Source organism: Cydia splendana, chromosome 2 (assembly GCF_910591565.1).
Source record: "Cydia splendana chromosome 2, ilCydSple1.2, whole genome shotgun sequence".
In the NCBI taxonomy this organism is placed as follows: domain Eukaryota; kingdom Metazoa; phylum Arthropoda; class Insecta; order Lepidoptera; family Tortricidae; genus Cydia; species Cydia splendana.
Genome location: NC_085961.1, coordinates 10,508,397 through 10,526,338, shown reverse-complemented (window position 1 = coordinate 10,526,338; position 17,942 = coordinate 10,508,397). Strand labels below are relative to the sequence as shown.

The 17,942-nt window shown below is 38.2% G+C and overlaps 1 protein-coding gene across 2 annotated transcripts in view; it reads right to left on the bottom strand.

The window, feature by feature from the left end:
* LOC134803612 (dorsal-ventral patterning tolloid-like protein 1) overlaps positions 1-4,733 on the bottom strand; it is a 132,133-nt gene extending 127,400 nt beyond the window's left edge. The window contains exon 1 of one of the 2 annotated variants that reach the window (XM_063776409.1): positions 4,622-4,733. The gene's annotated coding sequence lies outside the window, so the exon portion shown is untranslated. The remainder of the gene's footprint in view (positions 1-4,621) is intronic. The other variant, XM_063776406.1, reaches the window with a different exon arrangement.
* Positions 4,734-17,942: the final 13,209 nt, after the last annotated feature.

Here is a 17,942-nt window from a genome sequence, read left to right as displayed (position 1 = left end):
ATTGTGTTTGGTTGCTCATAATTTGAATAGGTATTTAAACTTTAAGTAGTCTCTATTGAATCAACATAAATACGTTCGATTTCAATGAGCTTTGAATGGCATTAGCATTACATATATGTTATTGAAATTATTGTACAATTTGTTTAAGAAATTCTTGCGTAATTTTATCGTATGATACCCGAAAGGAAATCAGAACCAATAGGTACCGAGATTTGTACAGAACACTGTACATATACTGTGCCATGCAAAAATGTTTGGAATCCAATAAATGTACAGCCCTCCCGTGCCACAAGATATTGTGTGAAAATCTCGAGTTTGTTCCAGATCGGACTTTACCCTCTTCTCATGTTCGGTAGGTATGTAATGTAGGTACATATGTATCTTAAAAGTAGATATCTCGGAACTCTATCCAAACAAATAGCTACTATTCTAAGATAAGTAATTTATATTTTCATATTATCGCCTATAAACGGAGTTAAATATTTTATTCTCATATTTAATTACACAAACGGGTCTACTGCGATATAATTTCATTGTTTTTACCTTTAATTCCGACCCGTTTGTGTAATTAAATATGTGTACAAAACGCGAGAGTTTAAAGTGTTATTTTATTCTGTTTACAACTACATCGATTTTGGGTTTATTAAAAAAGTCTTGAGGTGTTGATAGATGTGTAAACAACAGGAGGCGGGTCAGCAAGTCATCAGTAAAAGGGTAAACTTAACGGAGAAGACAAACGTGAAATACGAGTCGTTGAAGAGTTCCGTTCTGGTCTTTATCAGCAGTTCCACTTCATCAAATAGCACTTTTTTGAATGCAAATGCTTGAATTGTTGATGAAAATCCAAAAATCGCTATAACATTTTAGGAATCCCCTCAATTCCTCACAGATCCTATCATCAGAAAAATGGAACCAACTTGGAACTATAATATACTTTTGAACAATAAAATAAATTGCAAACACAAAAATCTTGATAGCGTGATTTAGAATTTTGAAATTAAATATATGAGTCTGGGTTCAATTGACCCAAGAAACCCTATCGACACTTGACACCCTATTAAAATGGCATATGATGACATATAGGTACAGTTAGTGATCCAAAGGACTCGAGTCTTTTAGCTCTTTTTTTAGGGCTCGCCTCATTTCTTGACGCCTAAAAGGCTAAAAGCCTATTTAGCTCTTTAGCCCCCGAGCCTAGTTCTATTTAAGATCCTAGACTCTTGGGGCTAATAACCTTATTAAGCCCGGCCAGCCGGTCGGGGGCTAAAGAGCTTAATAGGCTTTTTTTTAGGGGCTTAATAAGGTTATTAGCCCCAAGATTCTAGGCTCTTAAATAAAACTAGGCTCGGGGGCTAAAGAGCTAAATAGGCTTTTAGCCTTTTAGGCGTCAAGAGATGAGGCGAGCCCTAAAAAAAAAGCTCCAAAGGCTCGAGTCTTTTGGATCACTAGGTACAGTCACGTGCGTTCTGTGATATATGTAGGTATGAGATGAGCGGTTCATCAGTTAGGTATACATTTATCAGGACGGAAGCATCCAATGATTCTGTTAGTAGGTACGAGGTTACGAGCACATACCTACACATTATTTAGAACTAAAGATTATAAGAGTTGTAACAGTTAGGTATTAATTGCCTACATTTGAAAGCTATGTATTGAAGGAAATATAAAAATTCTGCCTTTATTTCTATATGTAACTTATTTTTGCCTGCCTATTACTACTTGCCTGCTAATTGCTAATATTTACGAGTAGGTAATAAGTATAAGGTATAAGTCAGCCACATCAATCAGGGTGGAATTACAGTGAGAACGACAAAAACGTTTTTACTTTTTACTTTTAGTTGTTTGACTGTCTGTTCCCTCATGAACGAGAATCGTACGCCATTCCGCACTAACAGACTCAACAGAGTAGAATTTTTAAGACATTTAATTGATCTGTCCACCTGCGAGAAGACTTAACGGTTGCCCAAATTTTCAGTACCACATTTTTAATTAGTTCATTATTTTTCTTTTGTTGACGCTACATAGATCCAAACTAATGACTTTAATTTCACTATCTTTATTTAAATCTTTATCTTAATAAATTATTTTCTAAACAATGTTCAAATTTATAAATTTAATTTCCACTTTAATAACAAGAAAAGACATGTGCCACGGGATAGTTTAACTTAGCATATAAATACGATGGACCCGCGCTAGATACGTGGCATACATATTAGATACCGAAGCATCACGGGCTTTCGAGTAATCTTTTCTATCTAATAAAGGAGCTAAATTTAGAAAACGATTCTCTCCGAGCCATCGCATACTTAGTAGGAACTAGGAACCCACGTTGAAACGTTACTTATTTAGAATGTATTAAATGCAGAACTTGGTATAGTCGCGTTCTTGATGTAGATGAGAATAATTAGCCTCATGAACAGTCCGAATAAAGGTCGAGAGTCGGAACTCTATCCCTGATATTCTCAGCACGATGCATCGTTTAGAGCACTTCTGTCAAGTGAATCAGTAAATATTAACATATGTATAGATTAATTTCAATTTGATCTTGAAACAACTATGGGCCGTTGCCCCTGTGGGTGGGGCAGTAGGATAGTTAGGTACCCCGGACTAACCCAAATGCCAATTAGCGGCTGGTACTATAAGACAGACGCAAGAGTTTCTCGCATAACTGATGAAAATTAACCTGATTCAAATACATGGAAGTTAGCGGACTTGATTATTTTAGAAATCTAGCTTGAAGCGTATAGGTACAGGCTGAAAAAGGGCATGGCCACTTTATGAATGAATTCCATTCACAATGTGTTCGCTGTACAAAAACGGTCGTCTCGGTACAAGATCTAGATTACCCGTCCCTTTCTTATTAATACAGTTAGAATAAGACGGTAGCACCCATCGCGTGCTCGAGATACTATTATTACTGTCGCAGCACACTCGTGCTAAGCTTAAGTAGGTACCTATACTAATACTTAAGCAACTAACTAGAATAACTCTATAGGTAGAAGTCTGATTAGAACTGTAACTGACCCCACGACGCGCACGTTGACAACATAAAAATTTTAATGCAAGAGTGCAAGAGGTTAGACATATAGAATTTTATTTTAACCAATCAAAACTTTTATGGACCAATCACAACTTTTTTTAATAGCGGGATATAGTGTATTGGATACTTTGGATAATATTCAAAGCTGCGGACGGGGTATATTTATGGAGAAGGGATAACGTTTAGTGATATGTGTCAGTCATATGGACCATCTTTCGAAGTCAACATGTACTGATAGCTTCGCCCCTCAGTGAGGTGAGTGTAACATAAAATCGTCATTGAAATTGAAGTTACATTAATAATAGGTTGTGTAGTTAATTTAAGTCAGCTAAATTGGACCTACAAAGAGCCTATTCCAAAAACGGTTTATAAATTTTGAGGAAAACTTATATTATATAGCTACAGTACATTTACTGCCATCTTTCGACAAAAGATTTAAATTGTTAGAACGCCATTTGACTTTGATCATTATTCTTTCACTGATATGTGTTAACTTGTTAAATATTATTAGTATTATGGCCATCTACTCGAGAGTAGGCCAAAGGTATGGTGCAATCATTTCGAGCGATGGCGCCATAACCTTTGGCCTTTAACAAATTAACACATATCAGTGAAATAATAAGGATCAAAGTCAAATGGCGTTCTAACAGTTTTAATCTTCTGTCGAAAGATGGCAGTAAATTTACAGTGGCTACATAATTTACTTTGACAATCCGCCTCTATACACTCTATTCTCTTTGATATAACGAACATTACAAATACAAATATATGTACATATTGTAATTCCTATGACGCCGGCGTAAATGTTACTTTTGAATAGCCAACGAAATCTCTCACTTCCTTATGGCTTTTCTATTAAGAACTTATTTCATAAATAAAACATCAAAAAAGCTGACTTTCCCACTTATTTCCATAAGATAAGCTTTCTCGAGATTATTGGAATGGGTTTCCTGGAAAGATGCGATATATTAATCAATGTCGAGATGCCAAACGGTAGCCGGAATGCCTATTTGGAGCAACATACCAAGTAAGTTATATGAAAACTGTTGAAAGCCTTCTACGTTCTTACTCTTAATCTTGAATACATTTTCTTTCGAATCTAAGTACACATTAGACGCATTGTTGAATGAGAAACTAAAAAGCAAATCAGTTTTGACTAGAGGACAACTATATTACCAGGAATGAAACTAGTTTAGGCAGAGCAGGATAACAAAACCACAAGAACAATTGCCGTATTAAACATGTCGGTATCATAAAAAGGCCTGATCGTTCGGCGCAGCATCCGCAGCTGAATGCTAAGGAAACTGCGACAACATATCTAATTGTCTCCAGGCGCGGTCTCAGAGCGGCGAGAAAATCAATAGGCATGTCTTCGAGATGGCATCTGCACTTCACGGTTTAGCCGCTCGTGGGACCCAGTGTTTTATATAATCTAAGGGTTTGTTGACAGTGGGTGGGCCGCATCCTTATCAGCCGTGCGTCGAGGGCTCACCACGCCCTCGGGATGCTGCGCCGTGGACCAGGGCCCCGTACGCGGTTTTGGTGACTTAAAGTGTGGTGAGTGGTTACGTAAGGACTTACCCGCGTGAGCGAGGTGCCAGTCGGGGCGCCATTGGGCGCGTGGCGGCGGCGCGGGGCGGCAGCACGAGCGGGTCCGGGCGCAGCGACGGGCGGCGCGCGACTGACGTTGCGTGCGGGGCGCGTGCGTGCGCTCGCCGCGCGCCTGCGCCCACTCACCAACATTTGTTTTGCTCTACCGCGGTCACACTACAACCCTAATGTGCCGATGTAAGAGAACTTTTATCCTCACACTTCGTTAGGATATTACAGGCATGCTCGCGGGTAAGCGGCTGTGAGCTGCAACAAAATTGTTGAAATTGTAAATTTCTAGTTATTTAAGTGTATAATTACACTTGGAAATAGCAGTGAGAAATACTAACAACTGAACGGGCAATACCTATAAACACTTGTTACTTGACCTTACATTCATTTCAAAAACAATTTGTTTTCCTATCTGATGCAGGGTACAGAATACAAGTTATAGCTCTTTTATCTATTTCACTGCGTAGGTAACTCGTCAATTGCGTAGCGCTACGCCGTAGCGCGTAGTATTCATTCTCCAATTTGTTCTGAGAACTCTCCGTAGCACTTTGTAACGATGTTGCATCCTGCTGAAGAGACGACACGTATTAGATCCATTCTAGATACGTTAAGTTTAGATATCAACTAGTTCTCTTTTGCAGCGCAATTCGGGCAACCAATGTCACTTTTACGTTAGATAGAGTAAGATATCTAATAGATTTGAATTGGATCTCTAAGTCATATCCTGTGGAAATCGTTCAACAGTATCTCCAGAATCGCGCAAATGTCAAATTTGACATCTTAAACATATCGTTATCGTATCTTGGTGATGTCTAATAGATGTCTATTTCAAAATCCGAATCGGGCCCATCGTCTACAGAGGCCAATTTGAAGATTTGAACCAGGAATTCGATTCCAATGTAACAATTTTTTATGGTTTTGAAATGATTTTGACAATGCCTTTACGTTCTTCTTGGTGATTGGCGCGCATCTCACGCACGACTTTCACCTCGTTTCGTATTCACCAATCAGCGTGAGTGATCTTCAAGGTCTCAAAATAAGATCAAAAGTATCAAAAGTCAAAACCGTAACAAACTGTTAATCTGAATCGGGCTCAAGTACGAGCGAAATGCACGCGTAAATGTACGTTCGAATTGGCCTCACAGTTTTACTATTGAATTGCAACAATGTAGGTTTCCATATCGCACGAAGAACCGACAACCGCTGGGGTAAACGTGTTCTTGAGTGGAGACCGCGACTTGGCAAACGTAGTGTAGGACGCCCTCCGACCAGGTGGGATGACGATCTGCGAAAGACTGCAGGCAGATGCTGGATGCGGCAAGCTGAGGACAGGGCGCTATGGCGCTCTTTAGGGGAGGGCTATGTCCAGCAGTGGACTACTATAGCCTGATGATGATGATGATGATGAGGTTTCCTTAAAGGATCGTTGTATTATTCATGAATGTAAAATCAGTGCATTCCTTTAGCATACATTTTAATAGTGCAACATCAACATCAACTCAAGGACAATGAGTACCTATAGTTTTTTTTTTTTTGCATTAGAAAAAGACTACGCGATCTTGACATGTTTTTAATTGAAAACGCTTTTTAAAAATCAGTAAAAAATTTAAAAATAATCGTATATGATTCATATTTAATTGTTACATATTTACCGTGACTTATTTTTCAAAAATGTTTTTCAATAAAAAGACACCTCAAGATTGTTTACCTTTTTTCGAATGCTGAAAAACGAACGATAGTAATTAGTAGGTATCAAATTCTCTTTTGAATGATGATGATGAATGACGTAAGTATGTAATGTGCCCAGCTACCTAAATACTATTCTATATTATCAAAGAAATATTGTAAATGCTATGAGATATGTGGATTTTTAGTTATACCGGTAATGGTGGTATAGAACACTACTAGCGCTACAAAACTATTGGTACGGTAGTACTATTAGTTGTTCTGTGCTATAGGTAGGTACCTAGTAAAACAGCAGGCGCCGCGCTGCACGGCCGCAGTGTGAGCCACTGGATCAGGGGATAACGAATCGCCCCGCGGCAATGATCGCTCCAGCCAGGCACACTGCTGCCTAGAGCAGCGGTCGGCAACAAGGGGCCCGCGGGCCGCATGCGGCCCGCGAGCCTCCCTGGCTACTTTGTATGTAATATTGACAAACGACATTGTCTGCTAAAGTCACAGTGCGGCCCGCGTCAACTTCGTTAACTACTATGTGGCCCTTGGCTGCTAAAAGGTTGCCGACCGCTGGCTAGGCTACCATTGACCGGGGTGACTTTCAAATGCAGGGGCGACTTTAAAATTCTAGTTTTTAAGCCATAATATATATTTATACGAGATTTTTTACAGTAGGTGAATATGAATATATAGTACCTAATCTAACTAGTTACAGGGACATTTTCAGTAACTAATGGATAATGGTAATTCTATAGCCATTTTAAATCTATCAAAGTAACCCCAAATTTTCCAAAGTCACCCCGGTCTACGGTACCGGACACAATATTTCAATTGTGGGATTTTTTTTTTAGTGGTGCTCTCTGGAATAATTACATATTAAAATAACAACTTACTTAAGTATTGTAAAATTGAGAACTAATGAAAACTTCTCATCTATGAAAACAAAGAGTAGGTATAATTGCTTCATAGGTACTTTGTTTATTACGACGTTTATTTCAAGAATTAACGAGTCCAACTGCATTTAAGATAACTACGGCAAATTAGGTACCAACTAAATCAAACTTAAATACAAACCCCACATTTTAATAAAATAATACATTAACCCCACATAACATAACACGAGTACTTGACGTTGGTTTGGTACCTGTCTGAAGTGCTCGAGAATTATTTCCTCAACTTGCACTGGCACGATCCCGTTCATGGCTCTTTCAGGCTGACCAGAGCCGCAGGGGTGATACTGGCCTATTCTTGGCCTATTCTCAAGAACTCGTTGAAGAGCCACTGTTATCAATCGAGCATTGTCTGGATGTCGTCAATTTAGAAAGTGTTTCCGTGAGCTGCAGTTCCACGTGTATCAACAACTCTCGAGCATCGTAAATCGTAACCCATTTTAAAGAAATAAATTATATCAGTTTTGCTATTTTTTTGGTTTGTTTTGACAACCCAACGTGTTGACCATTGACCACTTTTGTCATGTCAAAGTTTACAAAAAACTCTTTTATTAATGTACCTATTAAAACCTCCCTACATGAACGCAATGATAAGGACGACAATAATCTTGAGGGTATAGCTGCCTTAGTTTTTTACCCCCGTACCACGACATGCCTTGTATATACGCTTGTACCAAGTGTGTTAGCGATATGAGTACCGACAATTGAATGTGCGGATTTCGGTAATTTAATTGAGCAGTTAATTCACATAATTATGATTTGCTAATACACGCAAACAACTGCTAATTCATCATATTATTATCAGTTTTAATATATGCCCGCATGCCGCTAACACAATGTACTCGTATATTTACTAGTCCGCAATGTAAAGAAAATCGCATGCAAGTTCTTTCACCATCTTTGGTAAACTTTAAATCTTGCCAGCAGTGTGCGCCGCCCGCGCCTTGATCCGTCGCCGCTAGGCCGCGGGCGGGTCTGGCATCTATCGCTTTATTAGGATTGTTGATCGCTAAGGCGTGCCGTAAATGACAAACAGGGCACCACCCACAGCACCACCGAACACTTTCCCGTAGGCACTTCTTTAGGCCCTCAGCACACGAGACGTAGGCGTAAACGTAGCGTAAGCGTATCGTAAAAACGTTACGAGTAGGGGAAACTGTTGTACCTTGGACCAGGTTTTGTTTTTTTTAAACATAAGGTTTCATATTTGCCGTATTTTTAATTATTAGCTATCTGCGTTATAAGTTACCAAGTAATCGATCTTAGAAAGGATGCCTAAAATGTTTTAGGCAAAAATAAAAAATGACCATTAATTGCTAAGTATAATTTTTCTAAGGTAATTGTACTAGAAAAATCTATTCAATGGCGTAAATATGCTAAAAATATCTGTGATTTCATTTATAAGTATTATTTCCATAATTATATTATAACTTTATTAATTAAAATTATCATGTCCGAGGTACAACTGGAAATGACCAAGGTACATCAGGGGTGTTGTTCCTTGGACACTTTTCCCTTTTTTTTTCGTCAACGTATCCCATCAAAATAAATAAACTAATCTTTAAATTTTATATCGTATTAGATAGTTTATTAATGTATCTTATAATATTCGGATAAACAATAATTCTGCAGCCCTTAGTTTTTGTTCTGAAATTCATAAAAGATAAAACTGTCCGAGGTAGAACAGCATCCCCTACCTACGAGAGGCGTAAAGTTCTGGGTTCTGAGCACCAACCGTAGCGTAAGCGTGATCGTTCTGTTTGCATACAAGTTCTTCACGCATACGCCACGCTTACGCCTGTCGTAATGAAGACAGAGATCTCATACGCTACGCTTCGCGTGCGGACTTGTTTGAGATTGCTCGTAGCGCTCTCAGCCGCTCTCGGTTTACGCGCGTAGGTATTACGCCACTCTTACGCGACACTTACGGCTACGCCTCGTGTGGTGAGGACCTTACTTACACTGTCGGGTTTATTCGAGTCACGTTGAATAAAGTTGTTAAGGTCTGGGATTACTAAAAATAAACGAACGCCCTACATTTATGATAGGTACCTATGACCGGATTTTTTGAATACTTGTTGAAAATTATTTTTGGAATTAATCATTATTAGTCACTTGCACTGTGCATGTACCAAAGCATTACCAAAGCCATAAGTATATTACATTTTGTATAACTTAATAAAAAAATAATATTGTATAAGCCTCTATTGAAGTCGAAACTTTCTATCTTGGTCTAACTCTAGCAGTAACCATGGTCTAATAAAACATGGTCTTCTATTCCCAGAGTGACACGGGCCTACGTCACAATAACATTGCTACTTTATTTCAACATAACATGTTACATGGGTACATTATACCTATGGTTAATAAGTTAAAATATTTCTTTATAATTTTATAATTTTCATTTATATGTATTTTATCTTAAATTTTACAATAACACGTCATTTTTAATTATTCGTTAGCAATATCTTCCGATTCACGACAGAAATTTCAGACGTTCGGGTAATTCTGTTAACATTACTGGCAACACAGGATCCGAATTGTCACATTTGACAATTCGGATCTAGATAACTTCATGCCCTGACCGTCATCCTTGTCGAACGCGTGTTAATTGTTATTTCCTTCTCGCTCAGTGTCAGCAGTCGCAGTGTTTTCAAAACTTTTCACGTCGTAAGCTTGGTAATTAATGTGCATACATCGTTATCGCGGGAGCAAATACGATTTGACAATACTGAAAGATTATAAAAAACAGTCAAAAACAGAAATGACATTCGTATAGAGAAACGTTTATACCTACGACCTTAAAATGTATAATTATTTTATTGAATATCAATGCTATCTTACCTCCATACTTGACTTGATTGGTACTTAAAAAGATTACCTATTAGGTACGCAACCTTATCAGTCAATTTAGACATTTGTCAATCTTGACTGATCTTTATTTGTAACAACATAATCAAATAGAAGTTGCCTTTAAAATGCCTCGAAGGAAAATAACATGTGATGAATTTGTGGGGTTGTTTATACAGGATTATCCTGAGCTAGAGGCTCGCGATACAAATCTATTTTGCTCGAAGTGCAATATTAGTTTTTTCATATCTCATGCTCTGAAAGTGGATCGTTGTTGTTCTAAAAGGTGCGCAGAAAGTGATACGTTTATGCTCTAGTGCAGAAAAATGGTGTACTCCTCTGCGTCCCCGTCCCACAAACAACTGGGTAGAAACAAATTGGAAAAATAGAGTCTTTATTTCCTCGCCTGGAACAATTGGTAATTGTTTAATTTTACTAATCCCACGTTGATCCTTTTTTATACAAAATGATGTAAGTAAATTGTTAAAAACAATTTATTCTTGATTTCTTTCGTTGAATTCTATTTACTCGATTTCATAAGACGGGAACCAAAAGGAATACACCAAAAATATTTTTTTAAACCTTACACTTGCGTAAATAAGCAAAGGCAGAATCTTATACAGCCACAGTTAAACGTTTGTACGATATTAAATTGGTTTTAAAAGTTATTTAGCACTATATTCATGAAAATAAAATAAAATACAAGATAAAAAATTCTTATATTATTAATTAAATTGATATTTAATATTTAAAATACTTTTATTATGTTATTACATGGTGCGGCGCACCAAGGTCGCGGTGCGGTCCGGTAGTCTGTTGCGGCTTTTAGAACGAAAAAGTATAAAATTAAAAAGTAAGAGGCAATCCCGCTGATTTTCATACTATAATGAACAAATCATTTTAAAAATACTGCAGTTTGTTAAAAAATGTGTGTATTCGTAAATATTGCAATCTAAATGATTTTCGCTAGGGGTTATTAATCTTCATACATGTAAAGTCTCCGATTGCAAGTAAGTCTTAAGGAAAAAAAATCATGGCTTTAGGTCTATTAGGTATACTTCAATTACTGATTTTGCGAAATTGCCTTGTCTTGTTTGGTTTCCTCGCATTCGATATGAAAAGTAGAGTGTTTAACTCGGGTGAAAGGCACCATTTCCGTCTCGGACTATTGGCGCTCTCACTGCGTTCGAGCGCCAAACTACCTCGACAGAAATGGGTGCCTTTCAACCCTTGGTTAACAATCTACTATTGTAAAACTAAATCTTCCGTGAAACGTCATTTTAACTCTGAAAGACACACTTCTCTCAAAAAAGATTTTAGGTTGGAACTGACAAAATTTCTAGTAAGCTGTAACATACCGTGGTCTCAAATAGAGAACCCTGTATTTAAAAATTTAATTGAAGATTGTGTATCTGGAAAATTTGAAAAAACTGTTCAGGTCCCTTCAGAATGTTTGCTGAGGCAGACTTGCGTGAATGAATTATACGACAAAGAGATGGATATAATTAGAGACGAATTAATAGACGCGTATATATATGTAAGTGTTGATGAAACCACAGATGCTATAGGTCGTCAAATCGCTAACGTTATAGTAGGTGCTATGCTTGAAGATGATGTTGGAACTCCACACGTGCTGTCAAGCAAATGTTTAAATGAAACGAACAATATCAGTATAACTAATACTGTAAAAAATGCCCTGGATGATTTGTGGGGCCCTGGTCACAATAAGCATGACAAGGTGTTGTTGTTATTGACTGATGGTGTGGGGTATATGTTGAAAGCTGGCAGAAATTTGAAAACACTTTTTCCGAACATTGTCCATGTTACATGTTTAGCCCATGCTCTTAACAGAGTTGCCGATCAAGTTCGTGTTCTTTTTCCAGAAGTTAACCTATTAATTTCAAATGTAAAGAAAGTATTTCGCAAATCTCCGAAAAGAGTAAAAGCATTAAGAGAAATGTTTAATGGAATTCCTTTGCCTCCAAACCCAACAATTATTCGCTGGGGAACATGGATCGAGGCTACCACTTACTACAACAAGTATTTTGATGAAATAAAAAGCGTTATAGACACATTTCGTAATTCAGACGCACAGTGCATCGTCAAAGCAAAAAAATCTTTACTCAGTGCAAAAGTTCGAAAAGATGTAAATTTCATAGCAAAGTATCTGCAAGTAATACCAGATGCTATAAATAAACTGCAGTGCCAAAATCTATCTCTTAGTGAAAGTTTGACCATAGTACAAAATACATACAAACATATATCCAAATTAATTTTGAATAAAGATGGAAAACAGATTTTAAAAAAGTTCAAAGTGGTTTTGCAGAAAAATGCCGGATATGAAGTTATGAAAAAAATGTGTGAACTGATATCGGAGAAGGAGATAGTACTAGATTCAACGATATATCGTTCTACATTTGATTACTTCCGTCGTTTTAAAAACGCACCCATTACAACAGTAGCAGTCGAAAGATCATTTAGCCAATTAAAATGGATATTTACTGCACGACGCCGCAGATTAAGAGTAGAAAACATAGAGAAAATTTATGTCGTATATTACGAAAATCACTTAAGATCAACAAAAATTAAATAATGTTGTACAAAATAAATCATGAATATTTATTTGATATGTCGATTCCGGGTCATTATTTACTAACAGAGTGTAAAGCAAGATTTATGAACATTATGCAACAAAAACTTCGTGCTATGTATGATGAACTTCTTGGAGGCTTATAATGTGTAGGCAGAAAGGTCTGTTTTTACTAAACGGGCAGTCTGTTTTACCACTTCTTTAATAAATTTATATTTGCTCCCGCGATAACGATGTATGTTAATGTGTAACTGTGAATTAGTTTTTCCGCGCGGTCACGTGATTTTACCATTTACAAACAATGGGAAACAAAGCATATGAAACGTAAGAAAAAGTCACTACGTGCTATAAAAACACACTTTCTGATAACAGAAGCATCTAATACTTTACGAGGTGCTTGAAAGCGCCTAGCTTTCCTACATCAACAGTTAAAATATTTCAGTATTTTCACTAGGTCAGCAACCAATTTCAATGTAGGTAAATAATATTATATTCCTAGATAATATAATTGTGAGTATGTAAGTATGATATATTTACAGTATTTCACCTTTACTGATATACCTTCGTCCGATCTGCAAAATGATTATATTCCTTCGTGCTCTTTGACTCCTTTGAAAATCAGAAATTATTTATTTGGATTGATACAGTATGGGGATGTTACAATATACATATGTATGTATAGTGTTACGCTTTTAGTATGAGGGTGCCGAAGGCGCCCGGCTTTGGATCGCATGCAACGCGCCACGCCCGTCAAGCGTGCAATTTTTTTTTTTTTTTTTTTTTTTCCACACTTACAACTATCTTTACAGGTGCTAAACCTAAGACAATAGTGCAACTATTAACATATATAATTATATATCTATCTAACATATGTATATCTCTAATTGATGTTATGTCGCATATAACATAATATGAACAATGTGGACTTAGTGAATTCAGTCAGAGAACACCAAAACAAATCAATGTTCTCGGCGACTAGGTTAAGGGTCCGCACCGCGCGCGTCAGCGGCGCCTTCCCGAGCAGGTTGGTGCGCCCGCGCCGCTCGGCCAGCAGCCGCGGCCGGAGCCGCCGCCACACGTACCTGTCGGGCACGTACAGGCTCACACAGCTCATCATCATAATCATAAATTTAAATAAATATAAAATGTCAAATTGAAATAATTGAAAAAAATACCCTAATAGGCATATCGCAATACAATTATTTAAGAACTAAATACATATCACTAATTTTAATATTTGACCACGGTCGACATGAATTAAATATAATTGAGAGTTCAAGGTGCCTACAGGCAGTTCATCTTGCGCTTGGTTGTATTAGTCTTGTTCGAGAAACTGAACACGGTGAAAAATAGAGATAATACTCCTAAAAATACGTGTGATACCTCATTAGATTCGTCATAATGCCTAGAAAAATGCATTCGAAGCACACACTAAATATCAAAAGTTATAAGCAAAAAAAGGGGGAAAAAATTTCCCCAATATCTCAAAAAGTATTCATATTACGGTGCGAGATGGGTGGGGGGTGCTCGACCAAATGTCATAGAGGGCCCCAAGACAAAACAAACTGCATTTAAAATTTTTCAAAATGGCCGACTTTTATTTTTATTTTTTTCAAGTTGGTCCGAGCGCGCTGAGATTTGGCATGGCGAAAGATAGAGGCCTCTAGATTCCTATGAAAAAAAAAAATTTTTGGAAAAAATCTAAGATGGCGGAAATAATGGTCATTTTAATTTTGTATGGCAACTTTTAAACGGCGCGAGATGGGTGGGGGGTGCTCGACCAAATGTCATAGAGGGCCCCAAGACAAAACAAACTGCATTTAAAAATTTTCAAACAGGCCGACTTTTATTTTTAATTTTTTTCAAGTTGGTCCGAGCGCGCTGAGATTTGACATGCGGCGAGCTTGGGGGCCCAAGATTACCATGTGAAAAAAAATTTTTGGAAAAATCCAAAATGGCGGCGGACACGGGTCAAATTCAAATTTCCAAGTAGGTTAGGCGAGCCCGAAGAGCGAGCTTCAGGCTGGGAGGCCGAAGGCCGACCCCGCGGAGGGCCGTCAGGCCCGGAGCTTTATCTCGAATGTCCAAGCATGCTCCATCCCCAGTAATTTTGGGCGAGGCCGAAGGCCGAGCTGCGGGAATGACGAACATAGCAAAATTCTATACAAAAATTGTGTTAAGCGAGCCCGAAGGGCGAGCTTTAGGCAGGGAGGCCAAAGGCCGACCCCAGTGGATGGCCGAAGGCCCGGAGCCTCCACCCCGACTCCCAAAACGCGAGGCCGAAGGCCGAGCTGCGTGAATGCAGTTCCTCCAAACGTCCTACAAAGTCAACTTTCTAAGCTATAAGCGGAGCCGGCGGGCCGAAGGCCCGACGGCGAAGCGTCAAGGCTCGCGAAGGCCGAAGGCCGAGCTCCGCGTTGGGCCGAAGGCCCGAAGCGTCACACGTGAGGAGGAAGTTGGAGCTGAAACACGACCCAATAGGACAAGTTACGATTTCCCAAGCACGCGAGGCCGAAGGCCGAGCTGCGGGAATGAAGTTCTCGCATGCGGATCTTTTCTTTCTATCAAAAGTACAACTTTATTAATTTCTCCCTTTGGAAAACAAACTACTACACAACAATAACAACAGCAGGAATGGACTGCTACCAATAATGTGGGTTAGGTTAGGTTAGAACTGCGACCCTCACAGGAACAGACTGCTACCAGAAAAGTGGGTTAGGTTAGGTTACAAATGCGACCCTCACAGAAACGGACTGCTACCAGAAAAGTGGGTTAGGTTAGGTTAGAACTGCGACCCTCACAGGAACGGACTGCTACCAGAAAAGTGAGTTAGGTTAGGTTAGAACTGCGAACCCCACAGAAACGGACTGCTGCCAGAAAAGTGGGTTAGGTTAAATAGGTTAGAACCGCGACCCTCACAGAAACGGACTGCTACCAGAAAAGTGGGTTAGGTTAGGTTAGAACTGCGACCCTCACATAACCGGACTGCTACCGAGCTACAGGAATGAAGTGCTCGCACGCGGATCTGTTTGTCCTAGCAAAAGTACAACTTTGTTTCTTTTTCCCATTGGAAAACAAGCTACTACGCAATTACAACAGCACAAACAACAGCAACAACAACACGTCAACAACAGCACCAACAGCAAACAACACGCGTACCGCGGGGCCCTCGGGCCCCGCACACAGGGCAAAATCTAGTTAATATTATTAAAGAGGAGGATATTTCCAATACAACATTATATACTTGCAGGACTATATCTCCATTATTTATACTTTTTATTCAACGCTGAACACAGTCCTCCACGCCTCATTTCCGGCGTGAAAAAGCGATTACGTAACATTAAATATAATTTTAAAGGTATTAAATATTCATTGAAAATTAAAAAAAAAATTATGGTGTATTTAAAACATGTCAACAAATGTACTACTTGTAGAAATTTATCTTAAAGTTATTTAGGCAATTGTTAATTAACAAAATTTTCTCAAACTTCCTTCTTTATTGAAAACGAAAAAAAATTTATAAATAACTATCGTAAAATTTTGTAGCTCTTCTCATATAAATGCTTAATAAGATCACATTATAAAAAAAAATTAAAACGTTTTAAGACGCTATTTTGGGTTTTACACATTATTACGCGATCAATATCATAAAAAAAAACATTTAGTAAACTTTACTAAATCAGATTATTTGTGAAGGGTGCGGAATACGGGGTGTGATTACAGGGAGTTCAAAATAAGGCGGGTATAAGACAATTTTTTTAAATATTTTGTGTTATTCAGTCAGTTACGTGGTCTTTCACTATCGGCCTCATCTGAGAATTCAAAGTCGCTCAACGAGCTATGGAGAGGGCTATGCTCGGAGTTTCTCTGCGTGATCAAATCAGAAATGAGGAGATCCGTAGACGAACTAAAGTCACCGACATATACTGTGTGCATATTTATTTGCGTTATTTGACATCTGTCACTCACAACAGCAATACCACGTAAAATGTCTCGCACATCGAAATCACAAAGGAAAACAATTGCACTACGAACGTTTACGTTCTACGTCTTTATTTTAATGTTAGGGCTAGCCGGACACCACCTTTATGAACCGGTAGACGTCTAAGTAAATCGATATGAATTTTTCATTTTTATTTTAATAAAAATAAGGAAAAGGTGGATAATCAACTGTAAATATGGATATATTTATCGTCACCTAACAGACAACAAATTTGACACAGAAATAACATAAATAAACTTTAAAATAGATCCCCAGTTAGTTTAGATTTTGACGATGGGTGCGACCTACTCGGTCGGTGTATTAAATGCCTTGCGCGAAAACCATATAATTCTAGCTTTATTTAAATCGCAAATAAAAATTCATTATACGTCACAATTCGATACCTCAGTCTACGTGCCATCCAATCGTAATCGCTTGCTGTGACTATCGATTTGGGTTAGTTACATCTCTATACAGGATGTCCAGTAATTAATGGACAACCTTCTAACCATCGACAGGGCAGCTTAGGCTGGTCCAGAAAATGCACTTATAGGTCTAGTAAAAGTTTCGTGGTTTTCGAGATAATCGCACTTTTATGTCTTTTTTACTAGTTAGCACCATACTTCACTTTAAACACCATCTAGGCCATATCTTTATTTGTAGAAATGTAAATAGCATGTGTGATACCATTTTAGAATCAGTATTAGATAAACTATTTTTAAGAAAGTTGGCCACTCTGTTCTCCATACATTATATATATATGGGCAGGCCACATTGCGCGCAGAGAAGATGGCCGATGGGGTCGAAAAGTGCTCGAGTGGAGACCACGGACTAGCAAGCGCAGCGTAGGACGTCCACCCACAAGATGGACAGACGACCTTGTTAAGGCCGTCGGAAGACGCTGGATGCGGGTCGCTTCCGACCGGAATGGAGGTCAAGGGGAAGGCCTATGTTCAGCAGTGGACGTCTTATGGCTGAGATGATGATGATGAGTCAGTTACAACTTAATTTAAAAAAAATAATTATATAATGTACTTAATAAAATGTAGGTACCATCGGTGCGCGAGTTTGACTCGCACTTAATTGAATTATTTTCTTGAAAACATTGTTTCGTTAAAATTGTGTGATCATTAAAGTAGGTGTAAAGTCGATAGGTATTGTAAACAATAATTTATTAAGTTAGGCAACAAAAGTATTGGAAATTGCGATAATGAGACCCACCAAAAACATTTTCATGTAAAATGTTGCCAA